This window comes from Marmota marmota, unplaced genomic scaffold, assembly GCF_001458135.2.
Source record: "Marmota marmota marmota unplaced genomic scaffold, marMar, whole genome shotgun sequence".
In the NCBI taxonomy this organism is placed as follows: Eukaryota; Metazoa; Chordata; class Mammalia; order Rodentia; family Sciuridae; genus Marmota; species Marmota marmota.
The window spans coordinates 6,266,876-6,279,798 of record NW_026000057.1 but is presented as its reverse complement, the minus strand read 5'-3'; the positions used below and the strand labels follow the sequence as shown (position 1 = coordinate 6,279,798).

Here is a 12,923-nt window from a genome sequence, read left to right as displayed (position 1 = left end):
AACTGAAGACCACCCCAAAATACACCCTTTCCTGAATGTGAGGGATCTTTCAGAGAAGTTTCTCAAGTTATGATAAATAGTGGGATGCCTTAGAACTGAGCCAGTGGTCTGTCAGCTTGGTGCTATGCTTCTGCCCTACCTGTGTGTTCAGCCCTAGAAAGTAGGAGCCCAGGAGGTGGGACTTCCGGGTCCCTTCTGGCAGGACTCTGCAGCGAAAAGCACCCACTCAGCCTCTAAGAGGCTCTTTTGACTGTGGCTGCTTCCTTCTTGAAAAGAGGACTGTATTTTATACTGAGAAGAGAGGAGGAGGAAGTTTGTTGTTTTTAAGTTTCTTCTTGGATCCAAAAGAAGTGTGGCCTAAAACAAAAGCTAAGAAGTAGTAAAGTATCTGAAATAATTAGATAGAAAATGAATAATTTCATTCTTCCCTTTTCAAAGGATATGTAGCCAAATTTTTTTGTTGTTGTTATTTTGTTTGTGCCAAAAATGCATTGCAGGGTTTTTCCCCCATTATTTTGCACATAAGGATATTTTTAGTTTATCATTTTTGTTGGCCATGCAAGAAATGCAAGAGATGGTAAATTACGTAGAACGTTCCATGTAGATTGTTTATACATTAAGGGTAAACTTTCAATATGATAGCCTTATAATAAGACATATTTGCAATAGCATTTGTAATTACTCTGCAACAGGATAACTAGACTTTTTGTGCCTTGTTGAACTCTGACCATCCTGATGCTGATTACTAGTGGAGGAGGAAGAGACACTAACAGGGAGTAGTTGCCTGCAGAAAGCACTCTTTGATGATGATTCTGCTGTCTGTTCTAAGAAAACCACATAGATCATTTGATCATTTTGTCATATTTCACTGCAATTTTCCATTATTGATTTTTATATTACCCATGCCTTTGCTGGTAAAAAAAGGAAACTTAACTCTCAGTTAATTCATTCCTGTTTTATGCCATTTCCTCATTTTTGGCTAAAAACCCAAACCTATAAGTTCTAAAAATGGGAACCAAGGTACAAGTACCTTGCCATCACCCCATTCATCCCTCTCCCCAGCCCTCTTCCACAGGCCAACAGAGTCCTGGGCTGTTTTGATTTGTTTTTACCATAGGTTAGTTTTGTGAGTTCTGTAACTTCACATAATGGGATCATAGAGTGTGTGCTCCCAGCTGAAAGGATATGTTTGGGGTTTATTCATGTTGTGCATAATTCCTTTTTCCTGCTGCGTAAGAATCCATTGCCTAGGCCACAGCTCATCCTTTCTTGATAGGCTGCTCCACTGAATGTTCTACTCCAGGTCTTCCTGTGCACATGGCTTCCTTTCCCAAGAAGTATCTACCAGGTAGTTGTTGGGCCATGGGACTCATTTATGTTTAGTCTTACAAGGAAGTACTGAGGCTTAGCATTTTATACTGACCACCCCCTCTCCATATTCCCCCCCCCACATTTTGTGTTGTACATTTTTAGCCATTCTGGTAGGTATGTAGAATGACTTTTAACATCTCGGTGTATTTTTAAAGAGCTCTATCATTACTCTATGAATTATTCTGTTAATCCTGTGTGTTTTGGTATTTCTTAAAGTTAGAACACATGGGCTTTTTCCCAACTTGCACATTTTCTAAGTGAAGCTATTTTAATGATTAATGACCATGATGATTGAGGATAAAAAATAATGTTGAACGTCTGAGCGATTTTGAGCCTTCCCCATATTTAATTTGGAAATTTATATTTTAATAGGTTTGTTTGTTCATTAGCTAAGTTATTTAACCATTGATTCATTTGTAAACAATTTTTATTGTTATTATCTCACAGTACTGTCCAATAGAACTTTCTGTGTTGATGAACATGTTTATTCTGAGTTATTCAACATGGTCGCTACTAGCAGCATGTAGCTTTTGAACAACTGAAATGTGGCCAGTAGAACTGAGCAGGTGATTTTTAAATTTTGTTTTGTAATTAGGACTAGTAGGTATTTAATCGGATAATGTTTGTCTAAATAAATATATCCAGGTACTTTTAATTCTTCTGTTGTATTATAAAACAAAGCAAATATCTTTCTTATTTATGTTCTAGATCTCAAGCCTAACAATAATCACTCTTTAATGTTACTTAAATATTCAATATTTAGAATTTTAAACATAGAATTTTCAGTACTTGGAAGTTATGTTTTGTGTATGCTTGGTCTGAGGCTTAGATTGTTTGTATGGGTGGCTATTATTTCAAACATTTATTCTATTAGTCAGTTGTTGCCATTCATAGAATGAAATGGCCACCTGATTCGGCCCCCCTCTTGTTTGTGGCAATAGAAAGTTTTCTCATATGTTTCGGGCACATGTGTTCTTTTAATTGGTCAGATCGTTACAGAGCAGATTGAAATCATAAAGACAGTGAATCATTAAAAACAATCCACTTTTCTTAAGAATGAAGTCATTTGGTTTCAATGATGATGTGATTATGAAAAGTATAATGTCCCAAAATGAAGGAAGAAAACAAATAAAAGATTCTAATTAGACAGTGTTCTCTTTTATTGCTGAATATAATGGGATAAAATAAGATATTACTTGTTTCTGCCTTTTCCAATTTAGAATTTTTTATAGATTTTTAAGGAATAACTGTGAATATTGCTATTTGGGGGGAGGGGTGTCAATCCCCAGAAATATGGTACCATCTTAAATGATGATGGAATGCAGGTAAGTAAGTTGACAGTAAAAAAACAATACTCCTTTCATCCTTCAAAATAATTTTTAAAAATAAAGGTGTTGCTAAATAAATACATGTTTTGTTCATTGGTTTAAGGAGAATAAAAATCCAATAAGACCTTTTGTGACCCACCTAAGTTCATCCTAGATTGATCTCCCTGGTCCTGTATTGGGACTATATTAGACATTTCTATGACAAAATACTGGAAATAAATCAACTTAAAGAAGGAAAGTTCTATTTTGACTGAAAGTTTTAGTCTGTGGTTGCTTGACCCGGTTGTTGGAGACTGTCGCAAGGCAGAAGAACATCATGGTAGAGGATGTGGCAGAGGGGTACTTGTTCACCTCATGGTGTCCTGGAAACAAACAAACAAAAAAGACAGGGATAGGGTCCCAATATCCATCTCACTGTCACTCTCCCAGTGACCTAACTTCCTCCCACCGTGCCTCACCCCCTAAAGACTCTAGCATCTCCAAGTAATGCCACAGGCTGGTGCCCAAGCCTTTAGTGTATGGCCTTTGAGGAACATTTAAGATCCAGGCTACAACAGCGACTCAGATTTCTTTTTAATTTAATTTAATTTTTGCCTCAACTTATTTTAGGGATGTCTTTGCTTCAAACAAAGTATTAACTTGAGTAAAAATTGTTCTGTGCTTCCTATATTTCTGGATAAAATAGGTTGATTCTATAATAAAAAATAACAAATTTTGTAGAGCCTATCGAGCTGCAGCCTGTGAGCACTCCCAGTACTATGGAAGTGAGGGGCTGCCGTGCAAAGGTAGGATCCTATCATCCTATCAGTGAAAATCCTTTCAGGATGCATCTATTGCAGTGGTTTTGTGCAATAGCCTCTACTGAGCTTATGAAGGAAAGGTGAATGGTCAGTAGGGACTAGTTCTCACCTGGTTGAGTTTAGGTTCTAATAGAGGAGAGTCCACATGTGTTGGACAGATGTGCAGTAACACAGTGGTGAGGGTGTGGGAGAGGAGAAGCTCCTCTATCTTGGAGGAGCAGGCAGGTGTGCATTGGTGCCAGCCTTGGGGCATGGTATTTCAGGCTGAGTGGGAGTTGTGGCAGGCTGAGCTAGCAGAAGAAGACATTCAATAGGGAAGGGATGACATAGATACTGCCCAGAAACCGTAAATATAAAAAATGTCTCTGCATTTACTCTGTGGAGTTCAAGCTGCATATAGTGAATTAGGATGAATGAGGAGGGAAGTGGGTACTGCTGCTGAAGCCTGACGCTGTGGCTTCTCAACCTGGGCTGTTTGTGCATTTCGGACTGTATTCAGGACAATGCTTATTTTTCATTCTTAGAAGTATTTCTCATTTCATTCTATTATTTTTTCACAATTTTATTTTGCTTTATCAATATATTCCGAGTTTCAGGAAAGATGATCTTATAATATATCTTAAAGAAAAACTTCCATTGTGTGGAATGTCTAAACTCAGGCAAGATTTAATAATCTTCCCCCATCTCTTTTATAGTTTTCACTTTTTTGTGAATAATTTTAAATGTTTGGGTTTTGAATGTTTCATATCTTTGTCAACACTTAAATAATAAGAGAATACTTATTTTATTATCATTTGATTAATGGTATTAGAAAGAGACAGATAGTCTAATATCAATGAGGAGCTATAAAAGGAATTTTTGAGCTGGAATGGTACAGGCACTCTACTATTAGGTTGGGATTTAGATTGTTCATGTTTGAGGTACTTGCTGAATTATAATAGAAAATAGGATAAAGAATTGTTTTCTGAGCAAGTAGATACTGATGTGGTTAAAATATTCCCTGTTGATATACTATACCGTCAAAAATAGCAACACACAGCTTGTCCATATACAGGAAAAACATATAACAATGCAAAATGTAAATGTAAAACTGATTGGTAATATAGAAGGAATTACCTGAGCTTTATTTAAAATTAAGGATGGGACTTCCATATAGTACTTGTCCAAATTTGTGACACGTATTTGGGAATTGGAATAGACTGCTGACCATGCTCCTTGTACTGTGCCAAGCACTTGTCTCAGCTGATGCTCAAGATGACAGTGAAGCAAGAAGTAGTTCCATTTTACAGACGAGCAATCTGTGGCTCGGAGGCAGTAGATGTTTAACCCAAGATCACAAGGGGCTAGGTGAGACACCGTGATTTGAACCTAGCTTTGTTTGCAGAGTTGGTGCTTGTATCCACTGGTAATTTATAGGATTGGTTTTTGAAACAGTGAACAGATACGCAAAAGGACACTCAGTAGGGCCGACTCCCTCATCGAGGGTCTGGGTGTGTTGAAAGAAGTGTCTTTGAAAACCAAAGACAACCTTTAGGACTTCGAAGGCAAGGGGTACCTATTCCCATAAAAAGGAGAGCAGGTCAGGGGCTCCCAGCAATCCAGTATCATGTGTGAGGAGGTCACTGGTGGTTGGCAACTTTCATTTCTGGCAGGACTTTTGTAACCATTATCTCTAGAAGATCCAGAGTGATGACATCTAACATGTAGATCAGCAAACTGATCTCTTACTCCATTAGAAGCCGTGAGCAAGTCTGGGTCAAGCCCTTGGTTTGTCCCCTTCTCCTGTGTTTAGAACATAGTCAACATTTAGAGCAGACCCTAAACACAGAAAGCTGTCACAAGAAGGCAAATGTCTCATAGTGAAGAGCAAGACCTGGGGGATTGTAGGATGTAATCTAAAATGACAGTATTTTAGCTGCACCTGTTGTTGTTAAGGCATCTCCAGTCAGTGATGGATTAGAGAAAGGAATAACTCTCTGGTCATGCTGAACCAATTTTGGCACCCATAGGCCTTGTCTGGGGGACAGCAATCACTGCCTGGGTGTCCTGAACAGCTATCTCTAGAAGAATGATCCAGTAGATGAGATACCCTTTTATCCAGTGGATTCTGATGCTCAGTCCGGTCTGAAAACTACTATAACAGAATCATCTCCTTTCTCACCCCCAAGTGAGGAGTTTCACGTTCCGAATGAATGATTGTAACTGGGCTGGCTTTTTTGGAGAACTGTTTATATCTAATTTGTTTTTCCCTGTGGACAACATTCTGATGGTTGTCTGATGTCTGTATTATATATGGATGTCCATGGCCTTGTGGTTGTTGGAAAGAAGAATAAAACTTCCCTCATTATAATTCTAAGTTTAAATTTAAAAACTCAGAAGAATGCTTGCTGTGAATTCAGATGTAGTTACTTTGAGATCTTTCAAGGTCTTCTAACCATGAAGTTAATTGTTAACTTGGTTTCATATCACACATTCTATCAGAAGCTCTAAATCAATATGCGTTTTGGAGTTCTTTCCAGCTCTTACTTGGTATCACCTCTGCAGTTCCCTTTGCCTGTTGTAGCCCTGGTACCTTGAAGGCAGTGAGTGTGCTTTGCCTTGTTTAACAGAATATACAAAATAGGTGCATTCTAAGAGCTTATCCATCAAATTCAATTTTTCTGTAGACTTTAACCTATCATATCAGAATTATGTCTAGTTCGGTTGCCCAGTTCCTGATAATAGCCCTGAGTAGTCCAGAGACCTTTGACAGCTGTAGTAGAGAGAAAGTTAAGAACTCAGATATTTGAATTTCTTTAAAGACTTTATTAAAATTTCCTGTATCCTCATCCCTCATTCTCCCTCAAGCCACAATCTTAGAGAAAACTCACACCCTGGGAAGGGATTGCTATGGACTGTAACCTTGGTCACACAGGGATGGGGGAACTAGCACATTTTTATAGCTAGATCATCCCATTCTGACTGTATAAATCATTGCAGCAAAATGTTGTATAGAATATTAGAATTCTGTCATTTAGATCCCTTTCTGTGATGTGTGGTGTTTATCGTAATAAGGATTTTAGCAATAATTACATGACATTTTACATTTTTCTTTTTAATATATAGTTATATAAAGCAATACATATTTAGTAGGCGTTAATACATGCCAGACGGCATTTCAGCTAAGAAAACCTGAGAGATAAATCTAGAACCAGAATGACAATTTCTTACAGAAAATATCAGTATGACAGGGTGATTCTGTGTGTATAAAGTGGTTAATCTTCTGCATGCTATAAATTATATCCAGAGATAGTGGTAATAAAGTATAATAAAAGTCAAAAGAGAAAAAATTGGAAAAAAATAAAAATATAAAAGTATATTAAAGATTATTAAAAGACAACTCAAAAGGAAAGAAAAGAATTATATTACTTTGAGTAAATGAAAGTAGAAATTATGATGCTTTGGTAGCATTTGCTCCATAGGAAGACAATGTCTTAAAAATGTTAAGGGATTTAAGTAGCTGGAGATTATTCATAGTACAGTGAGAATAAAAGATGGAAAGTAAATAGTGCTGAGAACTGAACAAATGGTGGTGCTTGCAGACACAGACTGGACTTGAGGGACTAACATCCCATACGATGACAATTACAGAAGTAGGATCAACCAAAACAGTACATTTGAAAAATAGTGTACAAAGCAGTCCTCTGAGATAAATTTCATATCTTAAAAAATAGGCACAGAGTCATGTTTGGAAAATAGTGTATCAAAGAGGTGAATTTGAGGTATTGTCCATAATTTTTTTCCCTTCTGTAACAAACTATAAATCCTGGACATAAAGGCTTAAGTGGGAGAGTTTCTTGGAATTTCTAGAAAAAAATAACTTTAATGTCATAATTTAGTTACAGGTTGATAATTAACAAGGAGGCAGTGGTAAGGAAATGGAAAGAGAGAGCATGTTTATTGACTTTTGAGTGATGTGAATCATTCATTTTAAGTAATAATTGGAATAAAAATTAGATGTTAGTCCAGAAAACTGATACATGTATCATCTTTTAATAAAAATGTTAATTTATTGATATGATTTGTAAGTGGTCAAGTGCTGAGGGCAGGATTGTATACAAAGGTGAATGGGGAAACAGATAATATAGAGATGAAAAAAATCAATGGATTGCTTATTCAGATGGGTGATTATAAATGTTAAAATGAAAGTATTTTGCATCTATAGAATATAGACAATGACCATACTCTCTTCGAACTCAAATCTCAAAACCTTCAAAATAATATTTCAGTGATGTAAGAATAGTACCAGAAGTAATGGTAAACTGGAATCTGGTAGAGAAGTATTTCAGATCTGGAATAGGTGTTTATAAGATATGTTGGTGAGTAATAATTTGCATTCAAAGACATTGGCCATTTCATGTATAAGAAATACCTCCAAAACCAGAAAGATATGGTATGAAAATTTAGGTAATGTTTAAATTCATGTGAAAAGTTTTTATAAAGTAGTTTTTTCACTGGGCCAAATGAGAATGGTGAAAATTATTTTGCCTGATATATTAGTTACATGTTGCCACATAATAAATTAACCCAAATCATAATGTTTTGGAACAAGGTTTATTTTCTCCAATTTTCTGTAGGTCAGGAAACCAAAAGCAACTCTTAGTTAGGGCCTTTGCTTTAGTGTCTGTTGAGAGCTGAATTGTGTGTCCCACCTCCCTCCCCCAAATCCATATATTGAAGTTCTAATTCACTGTACCTCAGATTGTAGCTCTTTGTGGAGATAAGGTCCTCAAAGAAGAAATTAAGTTAAAATAAAGCATTTGGAGCCCTAATCCTATGGCAATGTTCCTGTGAGAGGAAACTTAGATAGACATGTGTGTACCCTATGGGTGCAAAAAAGATCATGTAAAGGCACAAAAATGAGATGGTCATCTGCAAGAGAGGGAAGGAGGCCTCAAAAGAAACTAAACCTGCCAAAATCTTGATCTTGGAGTTCCAGCCTCCAACAATGTGAGAAAGAAGTTTGAGTTGCTTGTGGTCTCTGGGATTTGGTTTTGGCAACCTTAGCAGATTAACACCGGGTCTCACAGGCTGCAGTCCCCTGCAGTGGATTTGCTTCCAGGTGGGCTCACATTTTTGTGGCAGGATTCATGTCTTTACAGGTTGTTGAGCTTTGGGCCTCAGTTCCTAGATACTGCTGGTCTTTGCCACTTGAACCACTCCTCAGGGCAGTGTGCATGAGACATGGCCTCTCACTTCATCAGAGCAAGCAAGCCAGAAAAGAAAGGAAAGGGGAGAAGAGATGGAGTCAGGAAGTCGCATTCGTTCATATCATCCAGTATCATTTTTGCCGTTCTGTTTGTTACAATGGCCTTAGAGACTCACTTCTATCACTCAAGGGAGGCGATCAATGTCTGTTGTTTGTGAGTTACCCCGTTAAGATGTTTTGTTATGGCAGCCTGAATGCACTAAGACAACATTCATTTTCTTTATGGTTTTCAGTGAGTCATTTTAATATATTTTTTTAAATGTTGTAATTGGATTATGTAATTTTTAAGTAGCATGCTGTATTTTAAAAGACCATTTATTATGAAAAAACATCAAATGTACAGAACAGCGAGAGAGGGTTTAGTAATTATTTACTATTTGTCACATTTATATCATCTTGGATTTGGAGAGGCCTGGAAATACTGGAGACATCATGGCCATGGCTTTTTTACTTCCAAAAACTACAGTATACATTTTTTAAAATGTCTGTTTTGCCATATGACAGACTGAAAGTGATACCTGATAAAATCAGCAATTTCATACCTGTTTCATATTTAAATTTCCTTTGGTTGTCCCAAGCATGCCTTTTTGAGACAGACTTGCTCAAACCAGGATTCAGTTAAGAATCAGTCCCTGCCCCCTTTTTAAAATATGGTACTAGGAATTAAATCTAAGGGTACTTTATCACTGAGTGGCACCCCCAGCATGTTCCCTCCATGTGTGTGTGTGTCTGTCTGTCTGTCTCTCTCTCTCTCTCTCTCTCACACACACACACACACACACACACACACACACACACACAGACACACAGTCTCCCTGAGTTGCCCAGGCTGTCCGCAAACTTGGGGTCCTCCTGCCTCGTGTCTCTTTAATTTCCTCCTACCTGACCCTCCTTTTTTTTTTTCCCTATACCCGACCTGTTAAAGAATGGACTGTCTTTTATTTGTTTTTGTTTGTTTTGGGTGCTGGGGATTGAACCCAGGGCCTTGTACATGCTAAGCACATGCTCTGCCACTGAGCCATACCCCAGCCAGGGATCTATTTTAAATTGGCACACTTTTCTACTCCAAACATTCCTTCAGAGCTGAAGTTATTTATTCACACCAGAATCTTGCACTGGAGGTCCAATGTATTATGTAAAAGACATGAAACAGATAAAGTAGAGACAGCTGCTCTGACTCAGGTGAGGCTAATTGACTATTTTTCCAAACCACCCCTGTCCCTACTCCCAGCCACCTTCCTGGATGAAACTCCTGTGTTTGGCACAATTTGAAGCACCTGTTTTGTATCAACTGGGTAGAGACAGGAAGACAGGGTAGATTCAGAAAGAAAGGAGCAGACAGGGTATCTGAGAGAAGAAGTAAAGCCGCTGGACAGGATTCAAATCTTAAAACCTTTCATGTGCTCCAGAGAATTGGCTGGGGCCCAGTAACCATGTGCTCAATACTGGGGCGAGGACAGGTTGACCGAGGGCCCACTTGTTGGCATTTCTGCCATGAGACAAACTTTTCCTGACCGTTCCACCAGAATAACAGCTCCGAGTGAGCATGGACAGTCTGATTTGTCCTCCCAGGTGCCCAGAACAATGCCCGGCACTTAGGCATGCTGAATTAATATTGACTGTTTGATTAAAAATGAATGAGTTGTGAGCACCTGTTTTATAACAGCTGCTTTGTGCTATTTGCATAACTAATTAGAAGATATTTATGTATTACTAGATCCTTATGAGGGTGGGTATTATTGTCCTCTTATATAGAAAGAAACTAAGCTATGGAGTAGTTTGAATTTCTCTTAAATTATTCAAAACAAGATTTGGCAAACATTAAAATTCATAATACTTGTACAGCGGTGTTAATGGAACTTGCAATAACCAGGAGTAATGAGAGCCGGGTTTTAATTTCAGCTTTTCTCTGTTCTATTTACGGACTGTTTTTTATGGAAATGATTATATGGAAATAATGTTGATGTTCTGTTCTTCAGGCCCTGTATGAAAAATATAGTTAATATGTTTCCATCGATTTTTATAAAGGTAAATTTGATAAAATGCAAGCAAAAATATTTTTTAGGAAAAAAAAACTTGAAGCTCCTCCTTAAGGTATTATCTGTGTACTATAATGTTTAGCATGTAATTGGCACCTTCTAATTTTTTTGTCTTAGGTTAAGAACTTCTGAATGATACAGTTTCTGTGTGTTATTTTGTTCATGTGATGTTTTTGTAGAGGTATGTAACTACACACCAGTACACACTTTTCTCAGAGTTACTGTAAATAGATAATATTTACAATATACACCTGTGTGAAATAGTTCATACTAAGACTTGGTTAAATCTAATAGTAAACTAAAATGCAAATAATATGGTACCAGATTATTTTATCACATAGTTTTCTTTTCATGCTATTCACCTTAATAGAATTTGAATTTTTTAAGTATAGTAATTTTATAGGAAACTTTGACAGTTTAAGTTGGCAATTACAAATCAGCCCACTCATTGTGTTCACGAAAGTGTTCTTCCAAAAATAAATGAGTGGGCTGGCATTGTGTTTTAAACATCTAGCTAATTTTGGTTAATTACATAAATCTAAAAGCCATGGGCAAGGCAGCAATTCCCTCTTACTAGATGATGATCAGTGAAATTGTAAGACAGCCTGCTGAATGATGCGCATCAAGCTAATAACCTGCATGCATTGTGTCCACAAGGACAGTGCCTGGCAGAGCATCAGATAGGAAGGCTTCCCAGGGCTTTAATGAGGGGCTTGTGAATGCTTGCAAAAGAGGGTACAAAGTTAGAAACAGTAGTAACAGCCCTGATCGGAATTCAAAAACATTAGAAGAAGGAGGGGAGAAAAATGGTTACCATGCCGGGCTGATAATTCTGTGTTAAATAATGGAAAGCTGGGTTGAGCAGCCTCATGGGTGATCCCTTCCTCGCCCCTTTTCTCTAGTTTTTGTTTAAATAACATGAAAGTGCTACATTATCTGGGGCTTTCGCTGAAAATAGTTGAAATTAGTATTCTGCCACTAGCGAACAGGAAATACAGATGCAGAATAAGAATGTGGTGCAGCAGGAACGTCTGGAGCGCTTGACTGTAGTGGCTCTCCCATTCAGAAGACAGTTGTGCCTCCTTTTGTCCGTGATTGAGAAGTCATCGCGGGCAGAACTATGCTAGGAGCTTTCTGCTATTATTGATTTTAATTGGTGTATTTATGTTGATGTCTGGAAAATAGGAGGTTGAATTCATTCTAATGGATTTGATTTCGATTTTGACTGGATTCAGATTTCTTTAACCCCATATTCCATCTCACATCTAAAACTGGCTACGTATGACTGTTTAGAAAGTGTCTGTACTTGCCGGTCACATGACTGACTTCCTTATCCTGGTTGATCTGATCTGTGGTCGTCTCCTGGATTTATTCAGGAAAGAGGTACCCTATTTCCTTCACTGGATTCCATGAGATGAGCTAAGAATGACTGTTCTGGCCATTTTACTTAATGAAATAACAGATTTGGCTGAATTTTCCTTTTTTTTCCCCCTCCCAGGGACCATATGGTCATTATGAAGATTCATGCAGTTATTTGTAGAAGTGAATCACAAGTAATTTTTATGGCTGTAGAATCTAAACAGTTGATTCATATGATCAGATTATTTGTCCTTACGTCTGTACAACCTGATTTTTATTGACCTAGATATTCATGAACAGCTAAATAAAAGTAGTACAGAAGACAGCAGATACGGACTTAAAAGCCAGTAACCCAGACAGTTTGGAGATGCTGTGATACTGTTATCAACTGGCTTTATAATCTTGCAATATTTTCGCAGTTTAGTATGAACCAAGGAAACTCTATTCGTTTTCCTTGTAATCTTATATGAGAGTTTGAGCTACTGGAGAAATTTAAATAGCAGACTTATTTGTGCCACATACCCAGGCTTATCCTGCAGTGTCACTGTAGATAAAGCAAACATTTTCCAGTTATTTCTATTTAATACATTGCTTCCTGACTCCTAGTCATACATTAATTACAAAACATGTGATCCATAAAATTTTACTTAATTATCTTTTAAAAACATATTGTAAAAGCATTATTTGGGTAAAAATAACATGTTCTTTTCCTTTAGAATTCATTCTATGAAAGAATCGGGTATTTTATAGCATACCACAAGTATTAAATAGAACGTTG

At 37.3% G+C, this 12,923-nt stretch overlaps 1 protein-coding gene and 1 non-coding gene across 4 annotated transcripts in view; one reads left to right on the top strand and one right to left on the bottom strand.

The window, feature by feature from the left end:
- The window catches only part of Nr3c2 (nuclear receptor subfamily 3 group C member 2), a 325,701-nt gene that overhangs the window by 127,054 nt on the left and 185,724 nt on the right, over window positions 1-12,923 (top strand). The window lies entirely within an intron of this gene.
- Window positions 9,704-9,775, bottom strand: Trnaa-agc. The gene has a single exon. It is a non-coding gene; the product is annotated as a tRNA-Ala (tRNA).